Raw genomic sequence first — 21,760 nt, forward strand, 5'->3', positions numbered from 1 at the left:
CCTGTGTATGCCTTTTCCTATCATATGAGTCTCCTGAAGGCAGCATATTGTTGGATTTGTTTTTTTGATCCAGGTTACTAGCCTGTGTATCTTGATTGGTGAGTTTAGTCCATTAACATTTAAGGTTACAATTGAAATATAATTTGTACTTCCAGTCATGTTTATTTATTTATTTATTTTAGTTTGGCTAGTTTTTACTTTTTGGTTGTTTTCCTCCCTATTTACTGAGATACCTCCTGCTGTTGGTTTTGGGCACTATTTTTCCATTCCTCTTCTTGTAGAATTTTGCCCAAAATGCTTTGCAGTGCTGGTTTTCTGGCTGTGAATTCTTTTAGCTTTTGTTTATCGTGAAAGATTTTAATTTCATTGTCAAATCCGAAGCTTAATTTTGCTGGATACAGTATTCTTGGTTGGAATCCATTATTTTTCAGCATTTGAAATACATTGTTCCAGGATCTTCTCACTTTCAAAGTGTGTGATGAAAAATCAGCCATTAACCTAATTGGTTTACCCCTGAATGTAATCTGCCTCCTTTTCCTCGTAGCTTTTAATATTCTCTCCTTGTTCTGTATGTTGGCTATCTTCATAATTATATGTCTTGGAGTTGGTCTATTACAGTTTTGGATATTTGGGATCCTGTAGGCTTCCAGGATTTGACAATCCATTCCATCTTTCATCTCTGGGAAGTTTTCTAGGATTATTTCATTTAATAGATTGTCCATTCCTTTGGTTCGAACCTCTGTGCCTTCTGCTATCCCAATGACTCTCAAATTTGGTTTTTTGATGAGATCCCATATCTCTTGGATAGATTGCTCATGAGATTTAAGCATCTTTTCAGTGTTGACTATATTATTTTCAAGTTGGTAAACTTTGTCTTCATTATCTGATGTTCTGACTTCTACTTGATCTAGTTTATTTGTAATATTATTGTTAGTGTTTTTAAATTGGTTTATGGTTTCTTGCATTTCTAAAATTACTGCTTGGTTTTTTTTTAAGATCTATATCTCCTGGTAAAGCTTGTTCTTTGAAGTTTGAATTTGTTTGTTTAGTTCGTTTTCAAAATATACTTTCAATTCTTGGAATTGCTCTCTCATGTCTTCTCTAAAATTCCATTCCATCTGAGTTAGGTATGCCTTGATTTCTTTTCCTGTCCATGATTCTGATGCTTCTAGGTCCTCCTGTAGATTTAAGTTGTCCTGCATTATCTGTAATCCCTTTTTCCCTTGTTTTTTCATGTTGTTCATGTTACTTTCCATCTCTGTCTGACTGCTTTGTAATTGCTTTCTCCTATACATTTGTTTTGGCTTTGTTTATCTCTGTTGTCTCTCCTTTGTGGTGGGAGATTATGCCTATACATGTTGGGTTTATTTTATTTTAGAGCTGATTCATTCAATTTATAAAGGGCTTCCGGATTTTGTATGCATATAATGATTTGTTTTTTGTTCTTAGGACTTTAGGTTAGGTGCTATGAAGGTAAAAGGATTAGTATGTCTTGGCTACTTTAGAAGATTGCTCTACTGAAGGGGGATACTAACCGTTGATTGGATCAGGGTGTTGATAGTAGCTAGGTATTTAGGAGCACTATAGACAGCCTTGAAACATTCACCTATTTGCATTTAGACAGTTACACGAAATGGAGGACGTAATGCTTGGGATGAAAGTTGGGGGTAAGGGGAAGGAAGGTGCTCTTGAAAAGAAAGAAGGAGAGGGAGATAGATAGCATAGAGGAGAATGGAAAGAACAATAAAACTTGGAAGGGGAGAGAAAGAGGGAAAAAGGGAGAGAAAAAATAAAATAAGAAATAAAATTAGGTCTTAGAGATCCATTTTCTTCTCTTCCCGTAGGCAAAGCTGTGCCCTCCGGGCTGAGTTTTGCCCTCAATGTGTCAACAGCAATCCCTGTAAGGAGGCTCCTGGGAGTCTCTCAATCCTCTTGGTCCAGAGCCATTTCACTTCTATGGCCCCTTCTCCCCTTCCTCCTGCCAGCCAGCCAGGTCCTGCTCACTGGAGGCGGTTCCCCAAGGATTTGGTTACACTTTCAGCCCCACCGAGTGCTCTATTTCCCTAATGACTGAGCACTCTCTCTGTCATTCATCTAAGCCCCAGTGCTGTGGAGCTGTGGTCTGGGAGTCAATAGTTTTATTTTTCCGGACCCCTTTGGTGGGCACACCTTCGGAATCTGGCAGCTAAGACCATTGGTGTCACTGCTGGTGGTAATGGGAGTTGGTGGTTGAGAATCCCCTCTGCTTCCCTCAGCCCCTACAATCACAACCACTCCGCTGGCGGTAGGAGGAGTTGGGGGTCTGGAGTGTCCTCTGTTTCCCTCTGCCCCTACCATCCTGCCCTCTCAGTTGGCGGTTCGGGGAGTTGGAGTCTGCTTCCCTCAGCCCCTACAATCACAACCACTCCGCTGGTGGTAGGAGGAGTTGGGGGTGGGGAGTCTTCTCTTCTTCCCTCCGCCCCTACAGTCACGCCCACGCCACTGGAAGTAGGGGGAGTTGGGGGTCTAGAGTCCTTTGGCCCTTATGGTCACGTCCACGGAGAGATTTTGAAGTTTCCTGGTTGTTTGTATCTGATGTGGGTGGGAGTCACACACCTGCTAAAGTAGATTCCGCTGGGAAGGAATCTCTTTGGCTGAACTTTGGTGACTTCCCCTCTCTGCTATGGTGGGCCCCTGGCTTCCTGTCGGGGTGTCCGAAGGGAGGGGTGGAACTGGCTTGTCTCTGGTCTGACACAATCTCTGCTTTTAGTTCCCAGTTTGCTATTTCATAAAGGCTTGGTTAGATTCCCTTCACGTAGTCTGGGGGGGGGGGAGAAAGCCGTTTGCAGAAGTTTGCCAGGCGGGCAGGGGGGGCGTTTGCCGGCCGGGCGGTGGGCTGTTCGCCATGTGGCAGGGTCGCCAGCAGAGCCAGGAGGGTAGGGGGGCCGTTTGCCGGGTGGGTGGGGCTGTTCGCAGAGCCGGGTGGGCAGGGGGCCTGTTCACCATGTGGGCGGGGCTGTTAGCAGAGCCGGGAGGGCACAGGCCATCTGCCAGGCCAGGCGGGGACCCCTCTCGCTGCGCTGGGCTGCCGGGGACAGCCTGCAGAGCCGGGTAGGCGGCGGCCGCCTGGCAAAGAGCCAGGCTAGTGGGGGGCCGTTTGCCGTGCGGGCGGGGCCGCCAGCAGAGCCAGGAGGGCGTGGGGCCATTTGCCGGGTGGTTGGGGCCATTCAGAGCCGGGTGGGCACAGGCTGTCTACCGGGCTGGGCGAGGACCCTTCTTGCCATGGGGGGCCGCCAGGGGCCGCTTGTAGAGCCGGCAGGCGGCGGCTGCATGGCTAAGAGCCAGGCGGGTGGGGTGGCCCTTTGCAGAGTGAGCAGGGCTGCCAGGAGAGCCGGGATGGCGAGGTCCGTCTGCCGGGCTGGGCGGGGACTCTTCTTGCAGTGCTGCACTGGGCCGCTGGGGCCGCTTGCAGAGCTGGGCGGGTGGTGGCCTTGGGATTAGACCTCTGCGCCCGTGTGGCCGGCCAAGATTCACTTGTCTGTGACAAAATGTCACCTCTAATAAACTTACTAATTCCCGGCAGGTCTTCTTTCAGCAGAATTTTGCTAGAAGTTCCTCAGTAGGTAGAATATAGCTGTTTTAATGGGTCTTTCTGATCCCGTTAATGTGGAGATACTGAAAGTACTGCTTCCTCGCCGGCCTCCACGTTGGATCTCCTGTGTTAGTCTTTTCAACATTGGGTTGAAGTTTAACCTTAGCCTGAGGGAGAATCTTCTGATCATTGTAAACTGCATTAGTTGACAGGTTCAAACCATACAAATTACCCTGTCATTTTGCCTAAATTAATAAAGCTTAAAGGCCAATGATATCTAAGTTGTTTTCTGGAGTTTCGATATTCACCATTTTAAGACAGCAAATGGTTCCTTTAGGCCAATTTTATGGGGTTAATGCATTGCTATATTCTAAAGACTCATTGAAATAAACAAGATTTTCACTAGCAATCCAATCTTTTTATCTTTTTTCCCAGAAGAAGTAATTTTTGACAATAATCCTATGACTATCAGTTAAATAAGAGTTATCCAGTGCAGTATCACAGTGAATTCTAGCAAGAAAAATAATGTGAGATGTTTGGGTTAGAATTTTATATTTCTCAAGCTAAAAGACAACGGAGTCTTTGTGAACTAGACTTGGACTCCTTTAGCCCCTGCACTTTTATTCAGTGAGCTTCCTGTATAAAATTATTTTGTTTAATATGTAAACTATATTTTATAATAAATGCCAGTATTTTATAGCAATTGCTTTCAATTATTTCATCAATAAAGCTAAGTCCCTAGATTTCCTGAGAAAGATTATGCATACTTTATAAATTCTTGTTTGTAGGTAATTCTAAAGATAGATATTATAAAAATGTTTTCTAATTTTGACATTTTATTCCCATAAGATTATCTCTTTTTCTAATTTATTAAATATCTCAAGATTTTTTAATGAAATCTTATCTAGTAAAATATTTTTTTTCAAATTGATAATCTCAAATTAGAATATTTAGTTCCTCTCACAGTCACCACAAACTTTTACTTGTGAATCTGCTCAATCTGTTTTTATTACATATGTACACTCTAATAAAATTGTGTCAAAAATAACATAGCTAACACCTATGAACAATTTTTTGTCAGCCTGTAACATTTGTAGCATGTGCTTTGGGAATGTGCTTTGTCTGCACTTGCACAAAGGCTAATTTGTCATTTATTAATGAAAAAATATCAGAGAGATACAAGTGATCTTTGAGATCATTTGGAGAATTTTACACCCACTTTAATTGATGCAGGAGTTGCTTTGTGATGCCTCTCAAAGATGGGAATACATGACCTGCTTAAACATGGTTAGTGACAAAGAGTTCACCACCTCACCAAGGTAGCAAGTTTCACTCATGAATAGCTCTTCTTTTATTGAGCAAAATCAATTTCTCTTATTTTTGTTTAATCTCCTGTTACCAATGTGGCTATATAGAATTTTTTTTTCTTTATTACATTTGAACTTGAAAATCTCATGGCCATGGTTTACAAACTTTATACTCTTCCAGTTACCCTCACCTAAATAGCTTTTCCATATTAATCATTATATGTGATATGCATCTGAGTGTGATTCACTTTGTGGTCCTATTAGGAAAAGACATCTCTCTTTTACAGATGTTCTGCTTGTCTAAAAGATCCAAGGATTTTGCTATCTTTTAATTATGGAATTTACACTTGTCTTTTATGAATTTAGAGTTTGTACACTTCTGTTTTTGGAGGTTTATGATTGGGTCACTTGCTCCTATCACTGTTTATTCTTTCTGCTGCTTAATATCTTCCAGTCTAAGAAAGCCTGGCATGAGCAAATAAAAGTTAAAATTTTGTCTTCAGCCCTATTGTATATGTATTTCTTTAAAATATTTATTTTCTTAGTTGTAGTTGGACACAATATCTTTATATTATTTATTTAAGTTTTATGTGGTGCTGAGGATCAGACTTAGGTCCTCACACGTGCTAGGCGGACGCTCTACCAGTGAGCCAGAACCGCATCCTGCATATGTATTTTTAAACCTTTATTTGTTTATTTATTTATTTATTTATATGCAGTACTGAGGATTGAACCCACTACCTCACCCATGGGCAGCAAGTGCACTATCACTGATCTACACCCTAGCCCACATGTATTTTAAAGACCTCCTGACACCATTTAGTATAACTGATAAACACTATCAAACAACAAATACAAGAAAACACTATTAAACAAATCTTAAAGATAGCTGGTTTTCTTGTTGCTTTTAGATATTTTGAAGAATTTTGCTTGTCAATAATTTATGTAGATTCATTATTTTTATGCTTAAATGAGTCTTGCTTCTATGTACCCTTCCACTTTTTCAAACACCTCACCCTTCTACCAGAGGGAAGAAAGGCTTAACTGCAAATTTTCAACCATCATGGGAAATTTAGAGTAACTGAGAATTCCAAACATTCAACTTGACATATAGCATATTTAGATGAGACCTATGTAGAGCCAAATTTGGGGAAGGAGGAGGAATGAGAAACAACTGAGTTGTTTGTGTTAATAATTTTATTGCAGTTGAGAAGTTAATAGTTATATTAATTGTACACTATATTTTAAATTGAAATGGCAGCCATAGTGTATTGCTATGTATTGTATCGAGATCTTAAAAACTGTAAGAAATATGTGTTATAAATCTGATATTCTTGAATCCATACATAAAGAAATTCCTGAGTAATTCATTTTCAAATGTACTCAGTTAATTTTCAATCACATTGAAAGTTGAAAATACCATAAGTCAAAAATACATTTAGTACACCTACTCAACATTCCAGCCTACCAGTGCAGTACAATTTAGAATGCTGGTTGTTTATTCTTATGATGTGTGGTTCACTGGGATCTGTGTCTTGATTGCCACTGCACAGCATTCAAAAATATTTTCATACCACATATGATTAATCTTGTAAAAAGACAAAATTCAGAATTGGAAATGTGTTTTGTACTCGATGCATATCAATTTCACACTAATGTAAAGTTTTAAAAAAGTCAAACTATCATTATGTCAGTGCCCATGTGTGTGTGTGTGTGTGTGTGTGTGTGTTGTGTGTGTGTGTGTGTTTGTGTGTGTGTGGGACATGCAAACACTGAGCCTATCTTTTTGAAAATATTTTTTAGTTGTTGATGGACTTTTATTTTATTTATTTGTATGTGATGCTAAGAATTGAATCCAGTGCCTCACACATGCTAGGCAAGCATGCTACCACTGAGCAACAACCCCAGCACCCCCAGCCCTATTTTATATTCATTCAGAGGACATGGCAGGCTCTGTGTAGAAAATACAGTTACTAATGAAGGAGTCTTCTTAAATATCCTATTAAAATAATTTCCAATGAATAGAAGTATTCTAATTAGAGATACTACTCACCATCAATCTATTTTTTTGACTTTTTCATTTGATTCTGTAATTTTAAATGTCTGTCCAAAAAGGGAAGTATAGGTGAAAATATGTGTAATATATATCAAATATATAATTTAATTTTTAAAGCTATTCTGAAACTTTTGGTGGAGAGTTATATCTGTTTTATTTTATACATATTAAAATCTTACTTAAATTATTTGTATTAAATATCCATGAATGTTGAATAAATCATGGTAATATGGTATTGATTCATTTTTTTTTGTTATACTATAGTTCCAATGTCATTTAGAAAAAAATCAGTGTTACACTTAAGGCCAGGATTGTTGCTAATTACTGTAGGATTGAAAACCATTTGGTTGGTATCAGAATTAAAAATGATTTTATATAAAATATACTATAATCTTAAAACTTATTTCCTGTTAAAACTAACTAACACAGATTATAAGTATTTTACAAAAAATATAATCTGTATGGTATATAATAATCCAATCAGAAAAGCAAATAATTCAAACTTTAGGAAATTATAGATAAACAGGAAAAAGTGAAGCATAGTTATATCCATTCTTCTTTCCCCCTAATTTCAATTTTAGTAGTCTATATATCAATGCACAAGCCAATTCAGAGCTATGGCCTCTGATCCAGAAACAGTTGTAGCTATCTATAACCTAAAAAAACCAAGGGCTTCTTCTAAAGAAAATGAAAGGCCATTCCATGATGGTCAATTTTTACTGTAACCTACATGGGGCTGTTTAGTTATCAAATATACTGTCATAATCTCTAGGCAACAAAGTGAACTGCTCACAATAGTTTCTCCAAACCTTTTTTATGGCCTGAAAATTATTGTTATAATACATATGTAATTATCTTGTTTTATTTTATTATTAATTTCTTTGAAAAGATGGATATGCTACAAGACCATAAGCCAAATAGTCCCACACTGAGAGATACTGCTAAAAAAAGATTATTTCATCTGTAAAATTTTGTTCAGTTTGTGTTGATTAGAACTATTAATACCAGAAAAGGAAGCCATGTATTGATATAGCATAGTTAATCTTTGATTTATATTAATGAGGTCTTTGGAGTTTGAATCAGACTCAACCTAGATTCAAATTCTGACCTAATCATTTTAATAGCATTGTACTATTACAGTGGTTATTTTAACCCTCTTTTGCTTGTTATCACTATCATTAATTAAAAGGAGATAATTTTAATTTTTGTTTTCTGATTTTAAAAGCATTTCAGATCTCTTGTTGAAGAGGTAGACCAACTCATGAAATTATCTCCTGGAAGCAGTGAAATGGGCCTCTCTTCCCAATATAGTCTTTCGAGGCAGGAACTACATGCATGTTTACCAGCAATATCCACAGTTCTGTGGTGTTACAGGTAGTATTTACACATCTTTTAAAGCTACCAGAAATTTTCTGGTGTGGAATGTCAATACTAGGGGAGGTGATGGGTGTGAAGAGATTGGGATGGAAGGTATATATATAGCATCTCTGTGTTTTCTGATAAATTTTACTGTCAATATAAAACTGTACTAAAAAGCTTATTACTTAGAAAAACAAAAGGTAATACCCATCGGGGGAGATCAATAAAACTGATTGTAAAAATAATAAGGGCAACATTTGTTAAATAATTCTGACAATTTATAGAAAAAAATAGATAATATGGTAAGATTAAGTATTTTTAAGGATTCTCAAATTGCCCTTGTGGGTTTTTTGGTTGGTGGATATTCTTGTATTTTATTTAAGCTCTCTTTGCTTCTGCCTTACAAGTGAAGTGTAATTGTATGCTGAAGTGGCCAAACAAGGATTTTAGGAGAACTCAATATTTCAATCCTATTAGAGAATTCAGCTACTGAAATAGAAAACCAGCACAGATTTTGAGAAACTACCTTCAAAAACTTATCAAGTTTGGTGTGTACATTGTACGGTGGTGTAAAAAAAATCACATTATGTTTCATCACAACACTGCTGTACCTTCCAGCTTAGGCAAGAAAAGATAAAAAGGAAGTGATCTAATAACTGACAGCAACATAATTTCTTGTTCCTATGTTAAATAACTCTGTGACTAATTAAAAAAATACCCTAGCTGTTTTACTTGAAGAATCAGTGTTTTTTAAATGTATGACATAAATCAATTAAAGAGCTTACCAGACTAAAAACTTCTTCTACAAAATGAGTTCAAAAACTAACCTGACTTCTTGCCCAGAAGTCCAAGGATGTTATATGATAATATTAGCTAATGCCATATAATTGCCAGCCTTGCTATTTCAGTGTGGAAATGCCAGGACCTAAAATCAATCTTATAAATATTTCAACCTGATTTCTCCAGGTAAAGAAATACATAACAATGTTGGAAGTTGGTATTTTTCATTTTAGAAGTAATTCTACTAAACTTGTTTGATTAGTTAACAGGTGAAGTCTAACAGTTTGGTTATTTAAAGAGATTCACCCCAACAAGATTTTTACACTACTGTAAAAACAGAATTCCAGAACATATAGGAAGTCCCAATTTTGTTTAAAAAATTAATAATCTCCATTAATGTGAGTTTTATTTATACTTTGTTTATATACAATAGAAAAGGACCATTTATGTGTAAAGCTAATAGAGATAACAAGGGCAGAAAACTAAATTGTATTAATTCCTAATTAGATATTTGATTAATGAATAAAGTATGTTAAGATGAGTTAAATTGTTACAGGTCACATGGAATTTAAATTGAGGATAAAAAAATAATTGAAAGCCAACACATAAACATAATTCCTGGGTATTGGAAAGATTAAGAAAATATTTCATATTAAGATCTTATAAGGACATTGATCAAGATTACAAATTCTAAGATAACATGAAAGCATTCTAAGTGTGTATTTATTTGTTAGTACACAAGCTTTTGCATAGACCCTAATTCAATGCATCTCAACAAAATACAATTTTATAGCACATTATGTACAATAGTCTTGTTATTTACAAAGTGGAGTTCATTTTGAAAATTCTTAAAATAATAACAGCTTTAATTTCACACAGACTACCACCGTCTAAATGTGAGGTAAGGTATCTTAAGTTTAACTAAAATGTCTAAAATATAACTCTTCTGATAACTCTAAAATGCAATTTAATAAATATAATAAATGCAGTTATGGAAGGAGTGTTGAATTGCTATAAAAACCTATAGTTAAAAAGCTTATGCTTATTTTTGTAATGTTACTACAAAAAAGAAATAATACAGTGAACCATGGTTGGAGTTTAAACAAATGGTCATCCATCAAAGTTTTTCAAAACATTTTAACATCTCTTATGGTTCTTGACAGCTGAGGACAAAACAAGGTTCTTCTCCAAATTATGACTGAGCCAATACCTATAAAGATTTTATGAGATTACTGTAAGCTCCAAATAATGTATCTTTTCTTTACGCTAAATTTGGACATTCAAGAGTGATGTTTTCCTAGGTGGCTATTATTTGTCTCCCAAACTCATTTACCTGAAGGTATTAAATGAAAAATGATAAGTTTTGGAGTAGAACTTAATATTTGGCACATTAAAAGTTAATTTATTATAGATTAGTATGACCTTAACAATATCTTTATTTCATTTTAATTCCCAAGTAAGAAAAAAAAGACTTTATATGATAAGGACAAGCTGACCTTAAATAGGTTATATATTGTAAGTTTTATGTACATATATAATATACACATGTAATTCTTAGTAATTTAAAATCCATGTGTAGTCAGAATTCTAGATCATAATAAGAATCTAACTTTGATTTTGAATATTGGGTAAGCTTTATTGTTTTGCTTACATAAAATAATAAGTAGCACTTTTTATTCAAGTGGAAGGGAATTTTGCTTAAAATAATTAAGTAAAAATGAAAATGCACTATTTTGTGTGAAAAAAATAGATGAAGAGAATGCAGTCTTAAATTATATTTCTTTATAAAATACTATCTTTTATATCTTCTATTTATTTATTTACATGTGATGCTGAAGATTGAACTTGGTGCCTCACATGGCACTATGCAATTACTCTACCACTGAACTACAACCCCAGCCCTAGAAGACTATCTTTTAAAACTACATTAAATAATGCTTTATAAGATTGTATTAATAATTTCAGAATATATACATAGATATACATTGATATATGTATTAATGTAAATTCATAGATAGGCTAATGTTTTTAGGTAAATACCTTATCTAGGACTTATCTGGATATACCAATAAATATGCTAGCTAGCCTAGAAGTCACTGAAACGCTATGGAAAACTCCCTCCTAGAAAGCGAGTATCATGGCACTAACTTCAGGACTAATTTTTTAAGCCACTAAACCTCTATCAATTTTGAGTTCCAATAACAGTATTAACGAATTAAAAATTATTCTGATTAATATTTTTATTTGAATAACAAGTAAATATAAAACTAATAATTTTGCTTCAAATGATCTTAATGGTGAAAGTATATCCAAATCTCTTCAGCTTTTTTTTTAAAAAAAAATTTTATTCTATGACTGGGGATGTGGCTCAAGCAGAAGCGTGCTCACCTGGTATGCATGCGGTCCAGGTTCGATCCTCTACACCACATACAAACAAAGATGTTGTATCTGCCAAAAAACTAAAAAATAAATTTAAAAAATTCCCTCTCTCTCTCTCTCTCTCGCTGAAAAATTATTCTAATTTGTTATACATGACAACAGAATGCATTACAATTCTTATTACATATGTAGAGCATAATTTTTCATCTCTCTGCTTGCATAGAAAGCATATTCACACCATTCATGTCTTTTTCATACATGTACTTGCGGTAATTATGTTCATCTCATTCCAGCTCAGCTTCTTTTATAGAAATGGAAAAATGAAATTATTTGTCTATCTGCACAGTTATTAGCATAGGTTTTTAATAGAAACCCCACATCTAAAGAAAATTTTTGCTCATATAATAAGTTTTACTTTTCCCTATATAACATTAACTTTCAATTTCCATATATTTTAACTTTGAAAAAAAATTATGACATCTTCTAGGTTTGGGAAAACAGCTAGTAGCAGTTGCTATATTAAGAGTGGGAAAGAGAACTGTAGCCAGGAACATAAGGGCAAATTACTTGCATGAAAACATTCCATAAAGTTGAAAATAAATAAATCATTTTAGCACAGAACTTTTAAATCCACAAAAGTATTTTTTAAACCTGTAGGAAATTAAATATAGCAGAATTGGTATGTTGATCTTAACAATATAAATCAAATGTTAATGTGAATTCAAAAGTATCTACTAAAGAGTTAGAATTGCATGAGACCTTACTTAGGTGAAAGGATGCTAAATTTTGTATAGAGCTAATTATAGAGGGCTGCCGCTATATAATAGAGCTAGAAACAGAGGCCATCCCTCTATGGTAGACAAAGGAACACAGCACATTTTTTGTCTCTGTGCCATTTGCATTCAGTAGTATAATGCCAGGAAGATTTTCCAGATAAGGTGACAGTCAAGATGAGATCTAAGGGATAAGTATGGAAGCTCAGGGAAAGGCATTTCAAGTAGGGAGTCATTATTTTTTCAAAAGTAACTTATTATTATTTAGTAGCCATTCATTCAATAAGTATGTATTGAATAACAGCCATTTATAGCATAGATATGTCTTAAAAAAACTCTTCAAATTCTGGGTTCAACAGTTCATTGTTTGAATTGCTCTGAAACTTCTGTGCAACATAGCTCTCTGAGCTATAGAATTCTTTCCTCTTTTCCTCAAAGTGAAATTTTTTTTTTTTTTTTTTTTTTTTTTTTTTTTTTTTTTTTTTTTTTTCTTTTTTTAGGACCCAAATTAATATATTTTTATATTCACATGCAAAATCATTAAATATATAAAATACATTAGAAATGGACATGATGTTCCACCTAAAAACGTGTTTATTCATAATAACATTGTAAGATAAATAATCTAAAAATAATGAATTTCAGAACTTTCCTTATGAAGTTCAGAGCCATGAACAAGAAATTATAAAAGATTCATTTATCCTATAACTATCCTGATCAATAAAACCAATAAATAAGAGTAACAATATCAGAAAACATGAGAAAGCAGGTATTTTCATGTTATATAAATTTTAAAATTGAAAACAGAATCACATTTTATCAACCAGCTTTTCCTTTAAAAAATAAAAATAATACCCTGCCACTAAAACTTTCAAGAATCTAATCTGAGAACCTGGGAATTCAGTTCAGGGCAGTGATGAAAAGTTTCAACAGAAGTAAAGGACGACTGTAAGCTCAGGGAGAGAGTAAGGTGGAAAAATGTGCTCTTCCCTTTACATGCTCCAATAAGGGAAGATCAGGTCATATTTCAGGCCTCCTGTCCACATTTATTCAGTTGGGTCTAGAATAGTGAGAGAAGCTCACTGTAGAGAGATTTGAGGAGACCCTAGGCAAAAATGACCTAGTCTCTAGCTAATTTTCTAAGCAGATTTTTTTTTTTGAACAGAGGGTGCCTTCTGGACTGTTAAGAAGCCCATAATCTCATTGGTTAATTTTAATCTAATGTTAATGCTAGAAAACCACAAATACATCTATATTTATCCTCTGACATTTTACAACTAATTTTTAAAAGTTGATATTTTCTCACTATGTTTTTGATCTTTGAACTTGCCTCTCCACTACTTTCATACCATTACTGAGTTTGCAAACTTGAAGAAGACACTAAATCCTACCTCAATTTATTCATGTGTGAAATGAAGATAATTTTTAAGTGTTGAGTCAGTATTACTAATATGTAGAAGTTCTTAGCCTCATTCAGTAAATAGTAATCACTATTTAAGTGTTATAAATTATGTTTATTTATTTAGTTAGTTTTTTACAACTCCAACAGTGAGGGCTAAGACATATCCATGGTTTTTCTCATTTAGGACTTTGTTATATAAAGAAAGAAATTTGGAATGTGCTGAAAGCATAACAATGAGTACACTGTGAGGCCTGTACTATAGGGAAATAGGAGGAGGAGTTAGACAGCTGTTGCTGCAGGCTGGAAGAAATGAGATGCTGATATGAGCTAGATGAACTGGTGAAGGCGATCCCCCACTCACTGTCTTGACAGGGTCACAGTGAGAAAAAGTGTTGGCAAAGCCGCTCTCCCACTGTCTTGACAGTTCACAGTGAGGATGAATGCTGGCAAAGCCACACTGGTTGGTGGGTAACCGAAACCATGAGACCCTTTTTTATGTAATTGGGTCTTTGCATTTTCATGCTTATGTTTCTCACAGGAGGCATGAGTATGTTAAATGCCAAACAAATTAAATTTCAGATGGCTAGAACAGAACAGGTAGTTCATGCCTTGGAGGCCATTCTACCATCCCTCAGCATATCAAGGACAAAATAAAAGTCTATTCTTCTATCTTAGTACTTGTGGACAAACCTAATAACAGACAACAATCATCCTCTGAAAGGACATGAGAACTAGTGCACCTTGACTGTAAAACAAACTCTTTGAGAACTAGTGTACCTTGACTGAGAAACAAACTCTTTGAAAACTAGTGTACCTTGACTGAGAAACAAAGAAACTCTTTGAGAAAGCAGCTCAACCAGTTTTATGAGAATAAATTTAGGAATCAAGTAAAATAGCTTTATAAGACACAGTTTTAGAATAATGTTAGAAATATTATTTTATTTAGATTCTTAAGTCTTTAGTTGTATAGGTTTCTGATATTTTTTAAGGATGATTCATAAACTTTAGGATATTTTAAATATAAGATTTAAAGGGACTTTTTTAGATGGAAATTTTAGATTAAAAATAAAGTACAAGTGTACTTTAAGTTAATGATTAGTTAGGAGACTTAGAGTCTGGTTACGTAGTTTGGCATTAGTTAATAAGAAAATAACATATCTTGGGAAAAATAGTAAATCTTGGGAAAATCTGAAAGGTGTAAATTGGTGACATGTTTTATTGATGATTCTGTACTTTGATGATTGTATGGCTGGGGGTCATATCCTGGAAGGATGTAAATTGGTGTGCTCTCAATCATGGTTAAGGAAATGTCATGTCTTGGCACAGTTTTAAATTATATAATCAATGACGTATTGTGAATCTATAATGATGAGAAAAATTGTAATAAAAAGGGGACCCAGAGAAAGCAGCTTTAGCTCTCTCTCTGAAGATTGCTCAAACGGAACGACTCCTGTCTCATCTTTTGGCCGATGCCACTCATCTTTCAGGACTCCCTGGACCCTGCTGGGGCAGGACCCCGGCAATGAACAATTCTACAAAGATGCAATAAATATGGCAGAGAGATTGCTTTGGGGAATATATCCTATGGTTTACAACACTTCCACATAAGCCTTTCAAAAATTTACCATTAGACACAGGTTTTCATGGTGGTCAGAATACTCTCTCAACAACCTCTAGGCAATCTCCAGGCAACCACCAGTTCCTCTCACATAGGTGTCCGCTACATGGAATTGATGGAATGGTGGCTTTCAATGTAATGTCTCCATGTCCAAATTCTGGAAACCATACACATTACACTGTTAAGGAAAACATCATCTTTGAATGTTTAACAAAGTAAAAGGTCTTGAGATAAAGAGATGGCCCAGAATTATCTGAGTGCAATAGAAAATGACTTGTTATTATAAGAGACAGAAGAAAATTTGGGGCAGACAGAAGACGAAATATAGAAAAGAATGTCATCCAATGTTATCAGCCATAAAGCAAATAATACAGGGATACTGAAGGGCCAGAAATTATTAATGTGACTTTACAATTGGATAGAAGTTGAAAGCTGGAAGAATGTTGAGAATCATAATATAATAAAGTCTAGGTTTCATTAAAGAGACTGTTGGTAGACATGAATTTCAAAATTGATCTGGTGAGAACTTAGAAATCTCTAGTGCCTTAGATGATAAATATATACCATAAACAGAATATTGGTACAAATATGAGTGTTAATATACAGCAGGAGTGGGCCTAAGGGAGACATGAGAAATATATAATTGAGAACACGAGAAAAGGTAATTCTTATTATATAGTGAAAAAATTTTGTCTTGGGTTTTATTCTTTTTTATGCAAAGCAGAATTTGTGATGAACTTTTGCTGAATGGAAAGTGTTAAGAGGACAGCCTGATTTTTCTTTGCTGGTTATCAAAAAATATGAGAAGAAAACAAAATTTGAGAAAGGAACTGTGAAGCAAAAAAGAAACTCCCATTTGATAATTGGGAAGGATCTAAGCTTCTCCAAATTGTGAAGAATATTAAAAGTAGAAAATTCATCATTGCAAAAGTATACTGGTGACAGGACCAAGAGTCAAGCTGGACGTCTGGACCAGGGCAGTTGGCATTGCTTTCAATACTAAGTTCTTGGAGCTGAGGTACAGGCTGGAGCCATCCCTTATCCCAGTGCAAAGACTTGCAGTCTAGCTTCCGCCCCGGGGTGCCACCTCCTCACCCTCCTACCTCCCACTCCCGCCCCCACATGGGAGGCTAGGATGGGCAGATGGTTCCTGCTCATGCCCAGGTGCTGCCCCTCGCTCTAGGGAGGACAAGTCAGTGGTGGCTGCTGCAGCAAGGGAATCACTGACCGCCTAGGCAAGCCCAGGCCGGATGGCCTAGCAGGCGCCCCCGCAGGAATGGGAGGGTAGGGAGGCAGAGAGAGCTGCCTATCTGAGTATGCTGTGGCCCAGCACCTGTGCTGGCTCTCTCCAGGATCGCGAGGGTGTGGGGGAGAGCAAGAGCTGGTGCTTGGCCACAGCGTGCCCCAGCAGCCGAGCCTGTGTGGGTGCTGGCGCTGCACCTGGTGCACAAGGCACTGGGGCCCTGGGACTCTTCTGCAGCAAGCAGCGGGTCTAGATCGACTTGAAGAGAAGCTGCCACTGCCCAAGAAGATCCCCTGGACCAAAAAGCCTTCCCAGCAGGCCTCCCCAGTCGCCACCACACTGGAGACCCTGTAGGCAAAGCTCGGTTCCCCAAAATAATAAGAGCAGGAAAACTCAAGACAAGGAAACTCAACAAGGCCAGTGATTTCAGGGATATGGCAAACTGGCCAAAATCAGGAGAGTTAGTGAGCACTGGAAAAATATTCTTGCAGTCTTAGAGCGTCATCACCCAAGCGGGGGGGGGGGAGGTGGAGGAGGAGGGAGGGAGGGAGGAGGGAGGGAGGGAGGAGGGAGGAGGAAAGAGGAAAGAGGAGAAGAATAAAGAAGAGTAACAGTGAGATCAGAGAACACGGGAAAACAAAATTAGAGAGTCTTATTGAAAATGTGAGTGAGGATGAGGCTTAGTCAAGCAGTCAAGGAAAGAGCTAATAAATACAAGTGGGTACCACTGCACTTAGATGATATAAGACCAGAGAGTCAGGAGAGACCTGGATCCCAGAACAGCTCTTGGTGTCAACCTGAAGCAAGTATTTCTTCCAATAACAATAAGAGAAATGACACACTAAGTTGGAGGAGAGACAGAGAAAAAGGAGACGATCAGGATGAAGTGTTCAGTATGAGGAGTGAGGAGGGTAATATCTGAGGTTCCTTCAGGGGTGGAGGAAGAGGACTAGGACAGGGAACAAGATGAGGCAGAGGAAACCCTCCAGTAAACTTTGATTATTCATATGGTTACTGAGAACATGGTGAAAGAACAGACCAGCCATTTCAAACAGAAATTAACACCAGTATGATGTATTACTATGGAGACAGTACAGGTGTACAGGTGTATCCTGTGGAAGAAGCATTGCTTAAAGAGGACATTAATCATCTAATTTACTATTACTTCAGTATAGAAAACTTGGAACCTGACTTCTTTCTCTAGAGAAAGATGGATGAGCAAGGTTTCTTGTCTATTTCCCTGATTTATGGATTTCACCATGTTCAGGCTCTCACCACAAACCTTAATTTAATTTTAGAGGCCCTGAAGGACAGCAAAGAAGTAGAAGTTGCAGATGAGAAAATGAGGAGAAAGATAGAACCAGAAAAATGGCCAATCCCAGGCCCTCCTCCCAGAAGTGTGCCACAGAGAGATTACTCTTGGCTGATGGACTATCTGGAGTTTGTTCCAGGAAAAGCCTTTTGCTCACATACAGTCAGGGTGATGACCTACTGATGCCCTTGATGTCATCTGACGGTGATGTGCAGTAGAGCAGATGGTTCACTGAAATGCATTGTATATACTGGAACAAACCATGTTGTAGAGAAAAAAGCCACCAGACTGCCTTCTGTCTGAGAATGTCCACTGCCGACCCCAGGGCTGCATGACAATGGGCATGATTACCTGTACCATGACCTGAGACAGAGCTGGGGACTACTACTGGCATTCTAGGAGCTGCCTGCCATTTTTTGTGTAGTTGGACTTAGATGGCATGGCTACTTTTATTTGCAAGGGAAACTAATTTTTATCACTGTGGACATATTTCAAGGTTCTGTTTTGTTTTCAGGCATATGTACTTCAGTCTAGGTCAATAAAGTGGAGAAAGAGAAGACTGTAACATTTCTCAACTTGCCAGGCCCTTGGCTCTTGGTCTGCCCTTTGCCATGGTGAACATTGCATAACCCACATGATAAGATGTTTCACATGGACTGTAAGATTTATTAATAAGGACAATTAAGGTGTAAGAAATTGAAGACATAAACAAGGATATATTTTTCATTATTCTTCAAAAATTCACATTTTTATGTGTTCTGTAACAGGAATAAATACATATTAAATCATTAACCCTAACCCTCCTTACTATTATCTATATTTTCTGATATTATTGGTTAAACTGAGCCTTCTGTACAAGAAACATACTTAGACCATATGCAGCTTTATGAATTTTGACTTTCCTTTTCCATTCTGATGGGTAAGTCCAGACAAACTAGTTACACATTCATTATATTTCTTATCCATGTATGTTCAGTGATAAAAACGCATACTATCCTGCCTCTCTTCACAATGAACTCTTGGTCAGAATACGTCTTACCATAAACATATATATTGTCATGCTGTTTGGCACCAATTTTTGAACCACAACACTCATCCTAAATTTGATTTAAAAATTCAAGATACCAGACCTCCATCACTAAACCAGAATATACATGAAAGCATAGGCCCTAAAGTGATATTTTATGTGTAGTTTGAATGCTGTCCATGAAATTATCCATGACATAAACTGATATGTATTTGTATAGACTCATGCATGTAATGTACATGCAGCCTACAAATTAGAACATATTGAATATATGAGTAACAGTGTACTCAGAAGTGCATTGAAAATGTGCATGCGAGGCGCAATGGGCCCGACTCGCCATGCCGACTGTCAGCGTGAAGCGCGATCTGCTCTTCAAAGCTCTGGGACGGACCTACACTGACGAAGAATTTGATGAACTATGTTTTGAATTTGGTCTGGAACTTGATGAAATTACATCTGAAAAGGAAATAATAAGTAAGGAACAAGGTAATGTGAAGGCAGAGGGGGCCTCTGATGTTGTTCTTTACAAAATCGACGTTCCTGCCAATAGATATGATCTCCTGTGTCTGGAAGGATTGGTTCGAGGGCTTCAGGTCTTCAAAGAAAGGATAAAAGCTCCAGTATATAAACGGGTAATGCCTAATGGAGAAATTCAAAAACTGATTGTCACAGAAGAGACAGCTAAAATACGCCCTTTTGCAGTCGCAGCAGTTCTCCGGAATATTAAGTTTACTAAAGATCGATATGACAGCTTCATTGAACTTCAAGAGAAATTACATCAGAATATTTGCAGACTGACAACCACCTTAAACATTACTTGCATATCATTGAAAATAAACCTCTGTACCCAGTTATCTATGATAGCAATGGTGTCGTCCTTTCAATGCCTCCAATCATCAATGGGAATCATTCCAAAATAACAGTAAATACTAGAAATGTATTTATCGAATGCACAGGAACTGACTTTACTAAGGCAAAAATAGTTCTTGATATTATTGTCACCATGTTCAGTGAATATTGTGAAAATCAATTCATGGTTGAAGCAGCTGAGGTAGTTTTTCCTAATGGGAAGTCAAATACTTTTCCAGAATTGGGTTACCGAAAGGAGATAGTTAGAGCTGATCTTATTAACAAGAAAGTTGGAATCAGAGAAACTCCGGAAAATCTTGCCAAGCTCCTGACCAGGATGTATTTAAAGTCAGAAGTCATAGGTGATGGGAATCAGATTGAGATTGAAATCCCTCCAACCAGAGCTGACATTATCCATGCGTGTGATATTGTAGAAGATGCAGCTATTGCTTATGGATATAACAACATTCAGATGACTCTCCCGAAAACATACACCATAGCTAATCAATTTCCTCTTAATAAGCTCACTGAACTTCTCAGACATGACATGGCAGCAGCTGGATTCACTGAAGCACTTACCTTTGCTCTGTGCTCCCAAGAAGATATTGCTGATAAACTTGGTTTGGATATCTCTGCAACAAAGGCAGTCCACATAAGTAACCCTAAAACAGCTGAGTTTCAGGTGGCACGCACTACCCTTCTTCCTGGCCTCTTAAAGACCATAGCAGCAAATCGGAAGATGCCTCTTCCTCTGAAACTGTTTGAAATCTCTGACATTGTAGTAAAAGATTCTACCAAAGATGTAGGGGCAAAAAACTACAGGCATCTCTGTGCTGTTTATTACAACAAGAATCCTGGGTTTGAGATAATCCATGGGCTGCTGGACAGAATTATGCAGCTGCTCGATGTACCTCCTACCAAAGATAAGGGAGGCTACATGATAAAAGCGTCAGAAGGCCCTGCTTTCTTCCCTGGACGATGTGCCGAGATCTTTGCCAGGGGTCAAAGCATTGGGAAGCTCGGAGTCCTTCATCCTGATGTTATCACCAAATTTGAGCTGACCATGCCCTGCTCCTCCCTGGAAATCAATATTGAGCCTTTTTTGTGAGGATGGATCTCTGTTGTACAGTTCTGTCCCCTAGTGTCCCTTTCTCCTCCTCCGGTGTCCTCTCCTACTCCACAGGGAGCATCCATTTGTGTTTTAATGTTTAATAAAGTAAAAAGCTCCGCCTGCAAAAAAAAAAAAAAAAAAAAAAAAAAAAAAAAAGAAAATGTGCATGCATGTGGACTCTTATGCATAGGTTCACAAGTTCAACAATAGGGATATTTATATTTCCTTGTATACGTGATCATTTTCTCCTACCCACATGAAACCCATTCGGTAATGAATAGTAACCCTAATATTACTGCTGTCATAATACCTAGTTTATCAAATAATCTATATTCATATGAGATGGGATGGTCCTTTTGATGTATACTTTTTTATTATTCATATATAGCCTTTGAATTATTTTATATTCAACATGAGATGTATCCATTGACCCCCTGTTCAAAAATCTGAAATCACTTCATTTTCTTTACATCAAATACTGTTTCAGAACATATTATTATTATTACACATTGTCCTACTAATTGAGAAGGGAACATTTTTTTAAATCATATATAATTTTTTATAAACATATAGGATCCATTAGCAATATTCAAACAAACTCATTATGCAATATTAAATCTAATATTAAAGACTTTGAACTATTAGAATCCATGCCTATACATGAATATCAGATTCCATGTATATTTAAAACATCATTAAAATTTTTCTTTTTAAACTTGCATGAAATATATTATGTATTCTTTCTGGGATATATTTATGCATCATCTAGGGAAAAAATGGTATACCTAGAACACATTGTATATATTTCCTTATCATAAACACTATAGTTTTTAAACATTTGAAGAGGTATGGTGAAAGAATACCCATGTTGTCTGATGTACATATTCATTTCATAACAATAAAACTCTGATATATAATTTAATATAAATCCTGAACTTATGTTTATACCAAATTCAAATTTGTAGAAAAATCC

The 21,760-nt window shown here is 36.7% G+C and overlaps 2 pseudogenes; both read left to right on the forward strand.

Annotated features, from left to right (window-relative positions):
• The first annotated feature begins 16,922 nt into the window (after window positions 1–16,922).
• Window positions 16,923–17,983, forward strand: LOC101971879 (la-related protein 1B-like; annotated as a pseudogene).
• Window positions 17,984–19,148: 1,165 nt separating this feature from the next.
• On the forward strand, window positions 19,149–20,904 carry LOC144375103 (phenylalanine--tRNA ligase beta subunit pseudogene; annotated as a pseudogene).
• Window positions 20,905–21,760: the final 856 nt, after the last annotated feature.

The sequence above is a fragment of the Ictidomys tridecemlineatus genome, chromosome 2 (genome assembly GCF_052094955.1).
Source record: "Ictidomys tridecemlineatus isolate mIctTri1 chromosome 2, mIctTri1.hap1, whole genome shotgun sequence".
Lineage (NCBI taxonomy): Eukaryota > Metazoa > Chordata > Mammalia > Rodentia > Sciuridae > Ictidomys > Ictidomys tridecemlineatus.